General features: G+C 48.8%; 1 protein-coding gene across 3 annotated transcripts in view; it reads left to right on the top strand.

Moving 5' to 3' along the window:
• NAV2 (neuron navigator 2) overlaps positions 1-15,655 on the top strand; it is a 706,422-nt gene that overhangs the window by 268,031 nt on the left and 422,736 nt on the right. The gene's annotated exons all lie outside the window — the stretch shown is intronic.

The raw sequence follows: 15,655 nt of genomic DNA on the forward strand, positions 1-15,655 counted from the left end.
TACACCACGGAAATTGGCCAACACGCTGAATCAGGGCTCGTTTTTTTTTCGTGGGGAGCCAGCTGTTCAACATTTACCTGCACACCCCTGCCTGATAGGCCTCAGCTGTGTCATGTTGCAGGCTGGGCCCAACATTCCAGAGGAAGTGGCCCGGTCCCCATGAGGATGGCTCTTTGCTCGGCTGGGTGCTAGCTTTGGTCCCACTGTCGCTGCTGTTGGAGCCAAGCTGTGCCAGGTGGGCTGACTCCTGGAGAGTGGTTGATGACGGGGACCCCTAAGAGATTACAGGGTGTGCTCTTTCCATCCTGCCCTGGCCAGCCTTCAGAAGGACAAAGGTATGTCAACCGTCCTTCGAAAATCATGCCCTGGTGCGTACAACTCAACACTTGTACGATTATTAACTAAGTGTAGAGAAATCAGAGAATATAGGTAAGTCAAAAGGAAATAAAAATCACCCAAATTTCCACCACCTAGATATAATCACTCTTAACAATTTGGTGCATTTCCTATCTGATATCTTTTTATGCATTTTGTGAGCACTTTTAAAGGCTACTATTACACATAATGTTTTACTAACTGGCTTTTTTTTTCATTCAACGTTATATTGTAAAGCATCTCTCCATGTTAATTTTTGCGGCATCTGTTTTAGTGGCTGTGTAGTATTCTATTGTACAGACTTATGATATCTACTGTTTTAGGGCATTTAGATTAATTCCATTTTTCTCTAGTATAAACTGTTCTGGGAGGAACATTCTTGTTGCTAAATCCTTGTATATCTCCTCGGGATAAATTCTCTAGGGTAAGATTGCTGTGTTAAAGAATGTCATTTAATTTGAGATTGAACCAAGAGGTCGAAGGGCCTTTAGAAATGAGACTGTCACTCCTGTTTTTAAAATGGTCTGGACAGAATATCTTATAAAGAACACTTACAACTTGATAAGAAGATAAACAATCTAATTAAAAACTGGACAAAATATTTGAACAGACACTTGACTAAATGAGATGTATAAATGGCAAATAAGCATAGAAAAAGACACTGAACGTCACTGATAATCAGGAAAACGCAAAATAGGAGCACAGTGAAATACCGCTACACACCCATTTGATGCTAAAACACAAGTGTGACGACCGCCAAGTGTTGGCAAGCATGTGAAGCAAGTGGAACTTTCTTCTATTGCTGGTGAGAATGGGAAATGATGCCACTGCTTTAGAAAATAGTTTCGCAGTTCTTATAAAGTTGAACATACATTTACCATATGCTATGGGTTGAATTGTGTCTCCCCAAAAGGATACGTTGAAGTGCTAGCCCCCGATAGCTGTGAATGTGGCCTTATTTGGAAATGGGGTCCTTGCAAATGCAATCAAGTTAAGATGAGGTCGTTAGGCTGGGCCCCAAGGCAATATGACTGATGTCCTTAGAAGAGGAGAGAAATGGAGACACAGACACAGAGGAGAGAAGGCTGTGTGATGACAGAGGCAGAGGGAAGACAGCCAGGTGAAAGTAGACGCAGGACTGGAGTGATGCTGCCACAAGCCAGGGCCCCGGGGCTGGGGCTCCAGAAGCTGGAAGAGGCAGGAAAGAATCCTGCACTGGAGCCTCCAGAGGGAGCACGGCCCCGCCCACACCTGGACTTGGCATTTCCAACCCACCCGTTGTGAGGCAATAAGCCTCTATTGATTTAAGCCACCCAGCTGGTGGCACTTTGTGTGGCTAGGAAACTAATACACCCATGGGACCCAGAACTTCCCTGCCTAGGTGTTTAACCAAGAGAAATGAAAGCGTGGAGTTACACAAAAGACTTGTTTACATAGGCTGCTGGCAGTTCTGTTCATAATAGCCCTAAATTAGAACAACCCAAATGTCCCACAACAAGTCACTGAATAGCTGTGTTTGGCACCGTCACACAATAGAGCGCTACCCAGTAACGAGGAGGAAGGAACTGCTCATACAAGCACTAACGTGAATGAGTCTCAAAAACATGATGCTGAGTGATAGAAGCCAAACAAAAGACCACAAACAGAATAGTTCTAGCCACATGAAATGCTAGAAAAGACAAATTTAATCTTTAGTGACCAAAAGCAGAAAGTGGAGGCTTTGGGCTCATGGAAGTGTCTAATCTTGAATTGGGCTGGTGGCTGCAGAGTGTCACGTTTATAAAAACTCCTTGAACTGCGTACTTAAAATGGGAGCGTTTTATTCTACGTAAATTATTTCTCGATAAAGTTGGCCCAAAGAGGGAGAGCTGTTTGCCCAGGGTCACGTGGTTCTGACGGCCAAGATGGAACCGGACTCCCATCATCTGAGTCTTAGCTCAAGACAGCTCTTGGGAGAAAAAAAACCATCCCTCCAGGTTTGCTGTGCAAAGCCATTAGGTTTGCTGTACAGACCCTCTTGACACACTTGAAGAGCCTTTCCCTGGAAGGCATTTTTCACAGCTCATCTCCAGGGAGGATGTCTTTTCTCAAGGGTCCTGTAAGAGCACAGAGATTAAGCAAGAGCTTGACTAAAGCGTTTTCAACCTGCCAGACCTCATCGGGGAGGAGAAGCCCAGGGGCACTTCCTTCTGCGACAGAGGGCTCTGTGATGCATAGTGGGACACACCGTGTGGCATATCCACAGGCCTTGCTCAGTGGACTGACCTTCACCGCACACCCTGACAGGCCACTGTGACTGCAGAGGTGACCACACACCCTTGAGCTCCCACTCATGAGAGTGCCTTTGCGAGGCGGTGCTGCCTAGAGGGCAAGAACCCTCGAAAGAGGGTGTCACCCATGCCTGCTGGGCCTCAGTTTCCTCATCTGTAAAGGGAGCACATGATCCTCACTTTGAAATTTCACTGTGAGAAATAAGTGAGATAACGTGTGTGAATCACTTAGCACTGTGTGGCACGACATAAAAGCTCAGTGCATGGGAACGGGTGTTATCATTTGAATTATTATTTCCAATCCTGCTTCATTTAAGAGGCTGCGGATGATCCAAGTGAAAAATTGAGGTGGGTGGACCAGCTGGTCATCTGCTTTAGCCTTCACAGCAAAGACAAGGCAGACGGCAGCCTTGACAGACGGCATCTGTTTCTAAAAACCATTTCTGGCAAGATGAGTCACAAAGCGTAATAGGATATTCTCTCCTTCTGACCTGGAAGAATGCTTGTCAGTTAGGCCAGGGCCCTGAGGACCCTGAGCGCCAGGGTCAGGAGTCTGCACTGTGTTCTGTGTATTGTATTGTAATGGAGGACCACAGAATGTCCTGGAGCAAGGAGGGACAAGCTGAAGATGAATCTAGAATATTCACCAATAAAATGAAGCCTATTAGAAAAAAATGCCACAAGTGCCCCTTTGACCCCAGCTAACAGAAGGCTTCATCCAGTGTCTGCACCAGCTGGGGGCTCTGGGAGGGCAAGCTAGGAGGGATCTTGGCTTACCACCAGCACCCTTGGGACCAGCTTCCTCCCGGGCTGCTCTGGCCTGAGGCGGGCATGGCTGAGCCGCAGGGTGGATTCTGGCGGCACCCCGGGTCGAGGCAGCTCAGTCCAGTGCCTCCGCAGAGGTGCTGATGAAGCAGGCCGAGGATTAGCAGTGAGGGACATGTGTCTGGACGTTTCTCTGAATCAACCGTGATAGGCAGTGAGAAAACAAGGCTTCCCCCAGCCCCGGAGCATCCTTGATTGGATGGGCTTGGGTTTGTGGACAGAGTATTATTGGGTTTTCCCTCCTTTCTATTTTTTTCTTTTTCTCCTTTAACTTCCCAAGTCGTACATGTATAGAGGATCGATAGCATAGTACTATACGTGGTAGAAAGCAATAGCGTGCCTTCGACCTCCAGGCTGCCCTGAATGCCCTTCCCCCTCCCCGGAGGAGTCGCAGTTAACAGCTTGGTGCACAGCACGTGCATTCACATGCATACATCTCCATATACGACTACAGAGCTTTTTCAGCATAAATGGAACCATCCCATACATAGCATTCTCCGCTTTGCTTTTTCACTTGGCAGCTTTCCATGGCAGCACATACAAATTCACTTCTTTCTTTCTAATGGATGCAAATTATTCCATACTTTGCATGGACTATAATTTCTTTAGCTCCCTCTTGATGGGTATTGAGGTCGTTCCCACCTTTTTTGAGACTACAGTGCATTGGTTTTTATTTGCAAACCTCCAGGGAAGGCAGAAGGTGGCCCAGCATTGAACCCTGGCTCTGGACGGGCAGCTTCTCAGTCACCGTGCTTTCTCTGAGCTCCGCTTAGGGGCCCCCTTGTCTCAGCCTCTCCTGCCCTCGGCCTTAATAACATGTGACACTTGGCACAAGAACCACAGGGCCATGGAGGAGCTCCACTCTATCTCTGATGCGCTGTGTTTCTTTAAGTGCTCTTGTTAATGTTTCATGATGGATGGCGGTGAAACCTGGGAAATGTACCAGCCTGGATTCTTAAAGTATCTGCTCACACTAACTTAATGTATTCATTTATTCAGTGTGACAGTTAAGGGAAAAAATAAAGTACTGTGAATGCAGAGACAAGCTCCAGAGGGAGGTAAAGGAGGACAAGAGGAAGGGAACTAACATTTCTTAGGCCCCTACTAAGCACTAGGCATTTTACATTTGTGTACTACCGAATGCTCCCCGCGTACCCGGGATGTTGCTGTTAATATCCTCATTTTGCAGATGAGAAAACTGAGGGGAAGCCATTTGCCCAAAGACATGCAGACAGGCAGAGCTGGGATTCAAACCCAGACGTGCCTGGCATCAAAACCTCGCGCTTTTTACATTCAATTCGGCCGCCCGGGTTGGAAGACATTAGAGATGATGAGGCATGATAATAATAGGTAACATTTATTAGGCGCTTACTGTGTACAGGCACCCTTCTAGGCTCATCATGCAATGAACACGTTTATAATCATGTGACATAGCCAACCACTGTTACCCCCCCTTTTACAGACAAGGAACTCAAGCCTTAGAGAGCTTACGAAACTGGCCCTAGCTGGCAGAGCTGGGCCTGGACCCGGAGCAGGCTGATGCCAGATCCCCAGGAGCAGGGAGCCACTCTGCTTTCCTGCTTTTCGCCTGGATGGCCTGATAGGATAGAACTCAGGGGTGCTGCTAAGATCAGACAGCAGCCACGCACTCCTCTGGGCCCCTGGTTGGAGAAGGAAGATTGCCCAGCTGCTCCCCTGGTTTCCAGGGAGTCAGGTGTCTAATGGGGGAGCAGGGGATCATCGCCGGGGCATTTGCCTTAGGAAGACTTTTCCATGCAGGAGCTCAGCAGTGTCAGCTGGCCTTGCTGCCCTGTGGTTATCTAACATCACAGCTTCGAGCCAAGTTTCCCTCTAGATAGCAAACAGAAATGACAAAATGCAGAGCGCTGAGTGACAGTGCGTGGGGACCTCCATTTGCAGGGACAACGGCTGCCAGAAGCTCTCCAGGGTCAATTCTCAGCAGCGAAGGCCCATCCCCAGTCTTGCAAGGGACTCCGTCTCACTTGCTCTCGTGGCACGTCATGCTGTCCTGGACGCCTCAGCTCAGCATTCATCTGGCGGAGGGACCAGCAAATGCAGAGCCCCTGAGCCTGGAAGCAGGCGGCTTGGTGTGTTTGAGGAACAGAAAGAGGCCCAAGGTCACACAGCCAATAATTGGCAGAAGCAGGAATGGAACCCAGGCTGTCTGACTCCAGAGTTTAGGCTTTTAGCCACTCCTCTATCGTGAGCACTTCACATGCAGAAACTCATCCAATTGTCGTGACAACCGTATCAGCTCCACTTTACGGATGAGGAAAGTGAGTCTTAGGAGGCGATGTGACTTATTCAAGGTCACAAGGCTGGAAGCAGAGGAGCTGGATTACAGACATCAAAGTCCAAACTTTGAACCACCAGCCATGGCACCAGATCCATGCACCTGGTCAAAAGTGGAGCCGGCAAGGAGGGTGTTTCATGCCGAGGCCTTTGAGAGTAGAAGTGAAACTCCTTGAATCCTCTTACTCAGGATGAGACAGGCTCCAGACCTGGAGGAGCCCAGCGCTGTGCGGGAACAGGCTCTTGCTGGCTCACAAGAGCTAACTGCACACATTTCTTCCCAACTCTGCACTCACTGATGCCACATTGCTTGCTCACAATTAGCTACAATGGGAGCGTTTGCACCATGGAAATCAGCAAGTGCTACAAATCCGGATTCTTTTTCTCCCAGGCAGCCGATGGACCAGTACACCACTGATTAGACTTGAGCTCACATTTAGAATCCGGTGTGCTCCGCTGGGGCCAGAGGAAGGTTGTGGAGTCAGGAAACCGGGGACATCTCTCCACGGGTCCTGGGGGAGACTGAAATCAGCAGAAATATTCTACAGACACATACTTAGCAGCTCAAGTGTGCTCTGTGATCATAACATTGGGCCCTGGAAATACACCGGGGATTTCAGTAGACATGTCCCTGACTCTGTGAAGCTTATGGTCTAGTGGGGAAGATGGATAATAAAAAGAAACATAGCTGTACCATTTCAAGTTGTGATGTTATACAGGAAACAGAGGAGAATCTAGTTGTTTGAGGAGTCAAGGAAGGCAACTGTGAAGAGCGGACATTGAAACGAGAACCCTCTGGGACGAAAAGGAGGCAGCGAGACCCAGGAAGATGGAAGAATGTGTGTGAAGGCCAAGGGCTGGGAAGAAGCTTGGCGAATGTCGGAGTCCAGGTCTGGTGGAGTGGATGGTGGGCAAGGGAGGAAGGAAGTGTAAGATACAGCCAGAAGGTGTCAGGCCCGCTGGGCCATGGGAAGGGGTTGGTGCAAGGCGAGCTATTGGAGGAGGGTTTTAAGTGGGAGTTGGCCGGGGTTGGGGCGGGGCACGCGGTGACCTGCTCCCATTTCTGGATATTGAAAGATGACTTTGGCTCATGTATGGAAAGTGGCCTGGGAGGAGAGTGCTCATAGCAGAAGCAGGGACACCTCTTAAGAGGAAATTTCAGGAAGGCAGGCAAGTGATGAGGTAGCTGTACTGCACGGGGACACATCTGAGATATATCTAGGAGTCAGAATCAACAGGATGAGCTGATGGGTTGATATGGGCTTTAAGGCAAGAGAGAGGGTGGAATCCAGGATGATGCCCTAGTGAGAGCTCAGTGTCCTGGAGACATTGAAGACGAGCGGCCGAAACAGACTTCCTGAGTTCAAATCCTGACCCTACTACTTCGTGGCAGTGTAGCCCTGGGCAAGTGACTCCATCTCTGAGGGCCTCAGTTTCCCCATCAATAAGAGGGAGTGTCCTTGCTTCACAGGGCTGCTGTGAGGTTTCAATGAGTTATTCTGTATAAAGTGCCTAGTATAATACCTGAACGTCATGAGCACTATACAAAAAAAGAACTATTTTATTATCATTGTTATTAATCTATTGATCATTTCTCTGCCTCCCTTTGAGAGATTGAGGCTTTCAAGGGGAACAACTCTTGTTTTGAAAGAAAATGATCTGCAGAGGAATACCGCAGACGTCCCTCTTTTCTCTGTGCCCATGTTCACTCCCCCACAGGAGTTTGGCAGGCGAAGCTGTTCAAAGTAAACACCGGCTCAGGGCCCCAGAAAATATCAGGTTAGGCAGCATGGCCAAGGACAGACGAACGCCGCTGCTGGATAGGAGGAAGCGGGCTGGCTTTACACTGACCTCACCAGGCCACTGTGTCCCAGGGACTGCCCGAGCAGGGCGGGACCTCCCCGGCAGGTGGGGCCTCGCTCTGTGAGCCCATCACCTGTGCTGTCTGGTCCCTTTTCTGGTGTGGCTTGGGATGAGTTACCACTGTCACTCCCCACTTCTGGGTCTGGACATTATGATTCATAGGCTCCTGAGCTTGACATCCAGGCAGCAACAAGAGGTGGGGTCAGGAGGAAAGCAAGGGGGCTGTGGGAGACAGTAGTGGGAGGGATGTCAGGAGCCACTGGAGGTCTGCAGGGCCCTGGGGAGGAGGGGACGCAAGTGCATGGTGGGGAGGCGGCAGATCCTGACCGGAAGCAGAGAAAACCCACCACCTCCAGCCCAGGACACTCTGACTCAGGGTTTTTCAACCCTTCTGACCCCATGTGCCACCAGCGTGGGAGAGTTGCACAAGGTATATTATAAAAGTAATAAGTAACTCTGTTGGCTTTCTAAATATAAAACTTCAATATTGAACATAATTTCTAAACCACATATGTCTGTCCCTCTAAGATTCTGCTCTGAGTATCAGGGTGGCATAACCCCAGGAGAGAATGGAGGCTTGCCCTTCTAATTATAGGAGTAGTAATAATAACAGCCTTTTTCTGTGCGAACGCTCCAACAATTGAGGGAAATGGAGTTTTTGTGCAGCGTCACTCTTTTTGATTTAAGTGGTAAAGCGTGCATACATACCATGGAATTTGCCATTTCAACCATTTTTAAGTGTACAGTTCAGTGGCGTTTAGTACATTCATATTGTTGTGCAACCATCGCCACCATCCATCTCCAGGACTTTTTCATTTTCCCAAACGGACACTCCTAATAAACTTTCTACCCCCATCCCCCACCCCCAGCCCCTGGCAACCACCATTCTACTTTCTGTCTCTGAATTTGAGTACCCTGGGTATCTCACGTAAATGCACTCAAACAGTGTTTGTCCAGTTGTGCCTGGCTTATTTCACTTAGCACAATATCTTCAAAGTTCATCCAATGCTGTAGCATGTGTCAGAATTTCATTCCTTTTTAAGGCTGAATAATATTCCCTTGTGTGGCTAGACCACATTTTGTTTATCCACTCATCCATCGATGAACACTTGGGTCGCTTCCATGGTCTGGTTGTTGTTACAGTGTCACTCTTGCTGCTGGCCTTGATGAGGTGACTCAAAATCAAAAATAGCATAATAATAAGAGACTTGGGTATCTTCTAGTTGTATGGTGTTTTTAACCTGTTAGAGGGCTTTTGAAACTAAGGTGTGAAGGTAAGAACAGGAGTTTGAAAGCCAGATAGGCCTGGATTGTAATCCTAGCTTTGTCCCTTCACTAATTGTGTGATTTGGGGCACGTCCCTTAAACATGCTGTGTCTCAGTATGTGTCTTGTGTATGAAGGAGTGAGGACATTATGCCCAGTGTGGACAGTTATGATGACCGTAAATAAGAAAACAAGCGTGAAAATCTTGAGCAGAGTCCTACACTTGTACTTAATGGATTTCATTGTTAATTTCATGTTACTTCATTTTATCTGTCCAACTCAAAGGAGAATCTTGGGTTAGGTAGGACATGTGACATTTGTCTCATTTAATGGATAAGGAGACTAAGGCACTCAATTAATTAATGGTAAAGGTCAGATTGGAACCCAGGTCTCCTGTCTTTCAGGTGAGGCATGATCAGGGAGCAAATCACATTTAATTGACGTGCCAACCCAGTCAATTGCCAGTGGCTGCCTGGAGTGCAGTAGAAGAGTGCTGACTTGATTAGTGATGTCTGCCATGGGTGTGGGAATGGGAAGTAGGGGCACAGCAGCCACATGTCTGCTCCCTCTGGCCTAGATTATAGTTTATAGCATCTTTTAAATTATTGTTTTTAAAAAACTTTTATTGAGAAGACCTCTGCTGTGTGTGTTTTTCAAATGTTTGTTGCAAAGATAATAGAAAAATATGACTGAATAATCTTAGATTTCTAGTTTGCCTACCATCCAAGACCAGAAGTTTGTTGTTCAAAGTGGTTGAGAACAATATTATGATTGGCAGCTCATCCCAGACCAGAAGGTGGCTTGCTGTGGTCAGAGTCACTCTGGATTTCCGAGTAAAGCAGCAGCCTTCCCAAGAAGGCCTCACTGTCTGCCAGCAGTTGGACTGCTTCAAGGATGGCCTGAAGAGCCAGGCAGTGGGATCACCTGATAGGAAACTGTTTGGCAAGCTCCACAACATGCAAGATTGGATCCCTGTGTCCTTGAAGAGAGAATGGCGATTGTTACTTCTACCTGCCTTTCAACCTTTCAGACTCCAAGGGGGGCCTCACGCCCCTGTCTGTCTTCCCATTCCTGCTCACCACCATGTGCCAGGCCACTGGAGGAATGGCTGTGTGGCCCTGCACGGCTGGTGCCCCAAAGGTACCAGCAGACCTGCCCTCCAGCCTTCTTTCCATGTAACCACCTCCTTATGGTGAAGCTCTGCCCACGGCTCAGGGATTCCTGTAGCAGCATATGGCTTCCTCCAGCCGCACCCACCTACGTCACCCGTGCCTGACACACTCAGAGCCAAGGTCCAGTGGTAAGTGGACTGCACCTTTTACCTGCCTTCCCTGGCCTGGGGTGCCCTCCTCTTACTGTGCTACCGCCTGACTTCCAGTACATGGGACCTGATGCCAGCTAGGGCCTCTTGATGCAGAGCATTGCTTAACAACTAGCACGAGCCCCCCATCCCAGGCCCTGTGGAGGTCCAAAGCTCTCCCCAGTTTCAGTGAATTCTTGGTTGGGGTTGTGGTAAGAGAGCCATTTGTACAGTCCCCTTGGGTCCCACACTCTTGCCTCCTTAATTTAATGGTAATTTTCCCATTCCGCCCACCTTGACTCTGCATAGTATTGTCTGGGTTGGAAACCCAATCTCTTTCACGCAGGCAATGTGTGTGGGTATAGAGTACACTAAAGGTTTGCTGGTGAGACAAAGAGGGGTATTTCAGAAATGCGTGTAATTTCATATTGAATATTAGATACTGTGTGTGTGATAAATAAAGATAACAAGAGCTGGTGTTTCTGGCTTACTTATTAGATGGTAGCTATTAGGCTAACAACTGCATACACGTTATCTGATTTGATTGTCCCCATGGCCCTATGAATTAGACACTATTGTTATGTCCAATTTATAAACAGAACTGAGGCTTAGAGAGGGTAAGATACTTATTGGAAGCTACACAGCTGGAAAGTAGTAGAGCTGACTTGAGCTCAGGCAGTCTGGCTCCAGAGCCCGCCGTCCACACCGCTCCTGTAACCCTACCTCCCACCCTGACTGGTTTGGGCTTTTCAACATCTGCTTCACCACATAGCTCCCCAGCCCCACACCATCCTAGTAACGTATTCTCTTTTCTTCCCTCTCTCATTTCTTATCCTCATCTCCTTCCTTCCAGATAAGCACGGAAACTCCAATATTTTCTCCCTCTATTATTAAGAATGATTCAAGTCTCCCCAGCCCTTTGCTCCTAACCTCCTCTTGCATCTCAGATTCCATCGAAGTTCTCAGCAGAACAAAAGGCCCTGCGTATAATAACATCCACACACCTTTGATCGTAGGCGTATGGACTCATCTTATAATATGCATGTTTTCTCCTATAGGGCAGGAATGACAGGTGTGTGGCATGTGGCTGCCACTCCCCGCTCCCATACCTATGGCAGACACCACTAATTAATGACAGGACTCCTTCCTGCAGGGCCCAGACACGGCTTCAGCATCCACAGCAGAGCTCCAGAAAGCCACTGCCAACTGGTCTGGTCTGTTGGATGAAATGAAACCTCCTTCCTTCCCTCCCACGGGTAGGGCTATGACTGTACAGGAAGGGGACCAGACCGTCCTTCAAGGGGGAGGGCGAACCCGATCCCAGTCACTGGAGGGGACCAGAGTTGGAAGCTGGGCCTTCACCCAGCCCTTGACTCCTTCTCCGGGCCCCACTCTTGTAGCCTAGACTCTTGGTTGAAGGCTCTTTTGAGTGAAAGGAGAAAGTTGACCCTTTGTCACATGGATGCAGATCCCACAGCTGGCATGGAGGCAGCTACTGGGGACCCCAAACTGAAGACAAATCAGATTTTCCAGGTTCTTGGCACTGTGTGTGCTTCCCCGCTGCTACCCTGAGCCTGCAGTAGCCACATTGCATTCCCCAACCTGGTTATGACTGGTCTGAAGATGTTCATGGAGAGGTTGTGAGTCCAAGCTTAATTTAGAGCCATTTCGAGAATGGCTCCCCCAAGCCAATAGGATGGTTACAAGGTTGACCAGAGGAAACGAGTCTCCCAGAACAGGAGGAATGAGTGCCATCCTTAGAGCTTCGGGCAAACTATGAAAAGGAGTCAGTTATAGAACTCTGAATCTCAGTAGAAACTGGGAGCCAGATACCACCCAAATCTCGAGCCTCAGCCTGCTTGAGTGTGAGCCAGTAGCTACCTCTCAAGGAGAATGTTGAGCTGCACCTGCCCAAAGAAGGAGGGGGAATGGGTGCACATTTATTGAGCATCTACTACATGTGTACAATGTGCAAGAAGTATTTATATCCATTCTCACGTTCAAGCCTCAGAGCAGTTGTATGAAGGATTGTTTATCTCCACCTCAAAGAAGAAAAACCTAGAACACAGAGAAATTAAGAAACTTGATCAAGCCACCCAGCTGATGAGTATCCAAACTGGAATTGAGACTTAAGTGTTATGAAATTTGAACGGCAAGGAGCTCGTCACCTGAGAGGCTGAGCTAAAGGGCTGAGCACAGAGAAAGCCATCACGGGGACCAGCACCAAGTTAGGATAACAGAAACGACCACCTGCGAGAGGCACACCTGCGCCCGCTCCAGAGACAGCAGCTCGCACCCGGTGGCTCCTGGAGCTCTCAGGGCTGCAGATGACCAGCGGGGGGCCTCTTTTCCTCCCCAGCTCACTGTTACCCAGCACTCCTTCCGGGTCTCTGGAGCGGATGCTGGTTCTGAGCTGAGAAGCAGATGGGGTGTGGTCCGGGGGGCGGGGGCTGCCTGCCATCCCTCCTCTCGGCTTCCTCACCATGACGGCTCCAGGCAGGAAGATCAACCCAGGAAGCGCCTGTGGCTTGTTCTGTCTGAGGAACTGGCTCTTCTGTAAAATGGAGATGTTGATACTTCGCTGGAAAGGTTGTTGCTCGTATCAAAATCAATACATATGAAAACCTTAAGAGATTACAGACACTGGATCACCATTACTATTACTATCCCTCGATTTCTGATTTATAAGATGTAGCTTTAAGGACAAACATATCTCAAACTTCTCACCATCCAAAGTATTTATGATCTTCTCTTGGAAGAGCAGAAAAACATGATAGAATCGACTTAATAAGGAAACATTTGACAGTGTTCTTATCACTCTTCTTATAAAGAACTTTTTAAATCAACCAGAGCATAAGCTGTGAATATGATATTTATGATCAATTACAACCATAATTGAAGATGCTTTCGTTCCAGGATTATGAACCACAACGTAGCTTCAAAGAATGAACTATCATCATCGTCACCATCATTACCCCATCGCCATCGTCATCGCAACCTTCTAGCTCAGGCAATTGGACCCTTCACATTGCTGTTCTCAAATCTACCACATGCCTACCAGGGAGGCATTGTAAGTCCCCTTCTGCAAATAAAATGAAACTGAGCTTCCGGGAGGTTAAAGAACTGTACAAGTTCAAATGGCAAAGTTTCAGGGCCAGAATTTGAACCCGGCTCTCTCTGATTTTAAAGTCACATGCTTTGTCCACTACATCAGCTGGCTTCCAATATTTCACATGATTTTTTTCACTGATTCCACCAGCAGGGACTCTGATTCACTCGGTCTGGGGTGCGGCCCAACACATAGAATGGAAGCCAGATTCCCGTCCATCAGTATCTGGGTTGGTGTGGAAAGGCCACATTAAGCCTTTGCAGAAACCAGCTGTCACTCCTGGTGTCGGCAGGGTCCCCACCTGGCTAAGAGTTCTTTGCGGTGCCTCCTCCATCAGCCTGGATGCAGCAGAGAATAACCACCACTCAGCGTCACTACTGTCAGGGGAGACTTGGGGTGGTGGCCTCCCACGTGCGTGGCCTGCACCCTGAATGTTTGCTTTTCCCCTGTAGGCATCTTGTAGAGCTTGTGGCCTCCTGATACGGATTCGGTGGGCACTGACGGCCAGGTCTGAGATGGCGCGTCTCTCCCAGCCTTCGCCTCCACCTCCCTGTCCTGCTCTTTGTTTCTAGGCTATGCCATGCTCCTTTCCACCTCTAGACCTCCCCACATACTGACCTGGAATGCTGAGCTCGCTCACCCCACCCCTCTACCTCCATCTCCACCCAGCATAATGGGACTCCACCCTGGCGTCTCACGTTAGAATCATTTGAGGAGGTTAAAAAAAAAAAGAATGATGTTGAGACCTCACCCTGGACCAATGGAATCAGAATTTCTGGGGGTGAGGCCCTTCACTAGTATTTTTATATCATTCTCCAGGTCATTTTTACATGCAATCAGCATTGAAAACTGCTGCTTTTAGCTATTCTTCACTTGATTAAAGGGTCACTTACTCTAGAAAGCCTTCCCCAGCCTACCTCCCACCTCACCTCAACTCTCCCGCCCCCAGACTAGACTCAGCCGCCTGCTGTCTGTTCCCATTGTCAGTCCCCCAAGAAACTGTTAGCTCGTGGGCATACCGACTGGCTGCTGTGCTCACTGGCCCGGCCTCAGAGCCGGCGCCTTGCACATAGGACCCACCCATTCTGATTTGATGGCTGATAGAATGAGACCAAACAGATATTCCGAAGTTCCACAATTACTCATGGATGGCTGCTCTGTGCCAGGCCCTGTGCTGGGCTCTGGGGATTCAGAGCTCACTAAGATGTGGCCCTTGACCTTGAGATGCTCACAGTGAGGGAGGGAAGACAGACGTGTGAACAAATACTTACAAGGTGGCATCTGACTAGGGGCACAGGTGGAAGGTTGACAACTTCTTCAGGCCTGAGGACACCGGGCCAATACCTGCAAGTGTGCTGTGGGGGCACCAGGAGGTGGGGAAAGACAGAAAAGATAAGGAGGCAGCTCTGTTGGTGGGTTGGAGGGCCCAGGGCTGGGATTAGGGGGCAGGGAGCGGCCCCATCCTGGATCCCCTGTGCCCAGCATGGGTCCTAGGACATGCTAGCTGCTTGTTAGGAGCTTGCTGAGTTAATCGATGAATAAATGACTGATTGGGGAGGATCAATGCCTGGTCTCTGTGGAACGGAAGCACTCACAGGGCAAGTACCAATGTGTGTTTTATAGATTTCTTTGCCATGAGATTAACCAAAAGCACACAGTTTGTAAAGCAGTGACTGATGGGCTTCAGGCCCAAAGCAGTGTCACAGTTAAGAGAACACAGTTCAGAAGCCAAAAGGAATTTCAACATAACTCAGGTCCTTTATGTGTATTTCTCAAACACCGTGAAAGGGACTTAAAATCCACTGTCACGCATCTCAGGGTGTCTGTTTCTTGGCGCTCCATCCACTGTCCTTAGACCTCTCGGCTCCCTTGGAGCCTGTCCTAGCCAAAGCCTCCCAAATCCCCCAGCCCAGGCCCTCAGGCCCACTGAACGTCTGTCCTCCCATCCTCCCTGGTCCAAGGGGACACCTCCAGGGAGGAGAGAGGACAGAGGACGGGGGGAATCTGAGCAGGCAGAGTAGGAAGGAAATGTTCTAGAATGTATAAAAGAGAACGTTTTTTATCATATGTAAATAAGATCTGCCCGTCCCATAGGAAATGTTATTTCCATCAACTGCCATAAAAGTAACCTCGGGTTCTACAGCCCGGTGACAATCTCATCATCTCTGTGCAGGGTGGGACCCCTCTCTTTGTCCCTCCTCACTCAGGCCCTTTGCTGACCCCTGTTTCGAGGCTGGGTTGAGGAGGGGTCACTGAGCCACCCTGCTCTGCTGCCCAAGCGGTGGCTACCCAGAATCCACGCTCTTTCCCATCAACTCATCTGCTCATGGAGTCA

This window comes from Equus caballus, chromosome 7, assembly GCF_041296265.1.
Source record: "Equus caballus isolate H_3958 breed thoroughbred chromosome 7, TB-T2T, whole genome shotgun sequence".
NCBI classification, from domain to species: domain Eukaryota; kingdom Metazoa; phylum Chordata; class Mammalia; order Perissodactyla; family Equidae; genus Equus; species Equus caballus.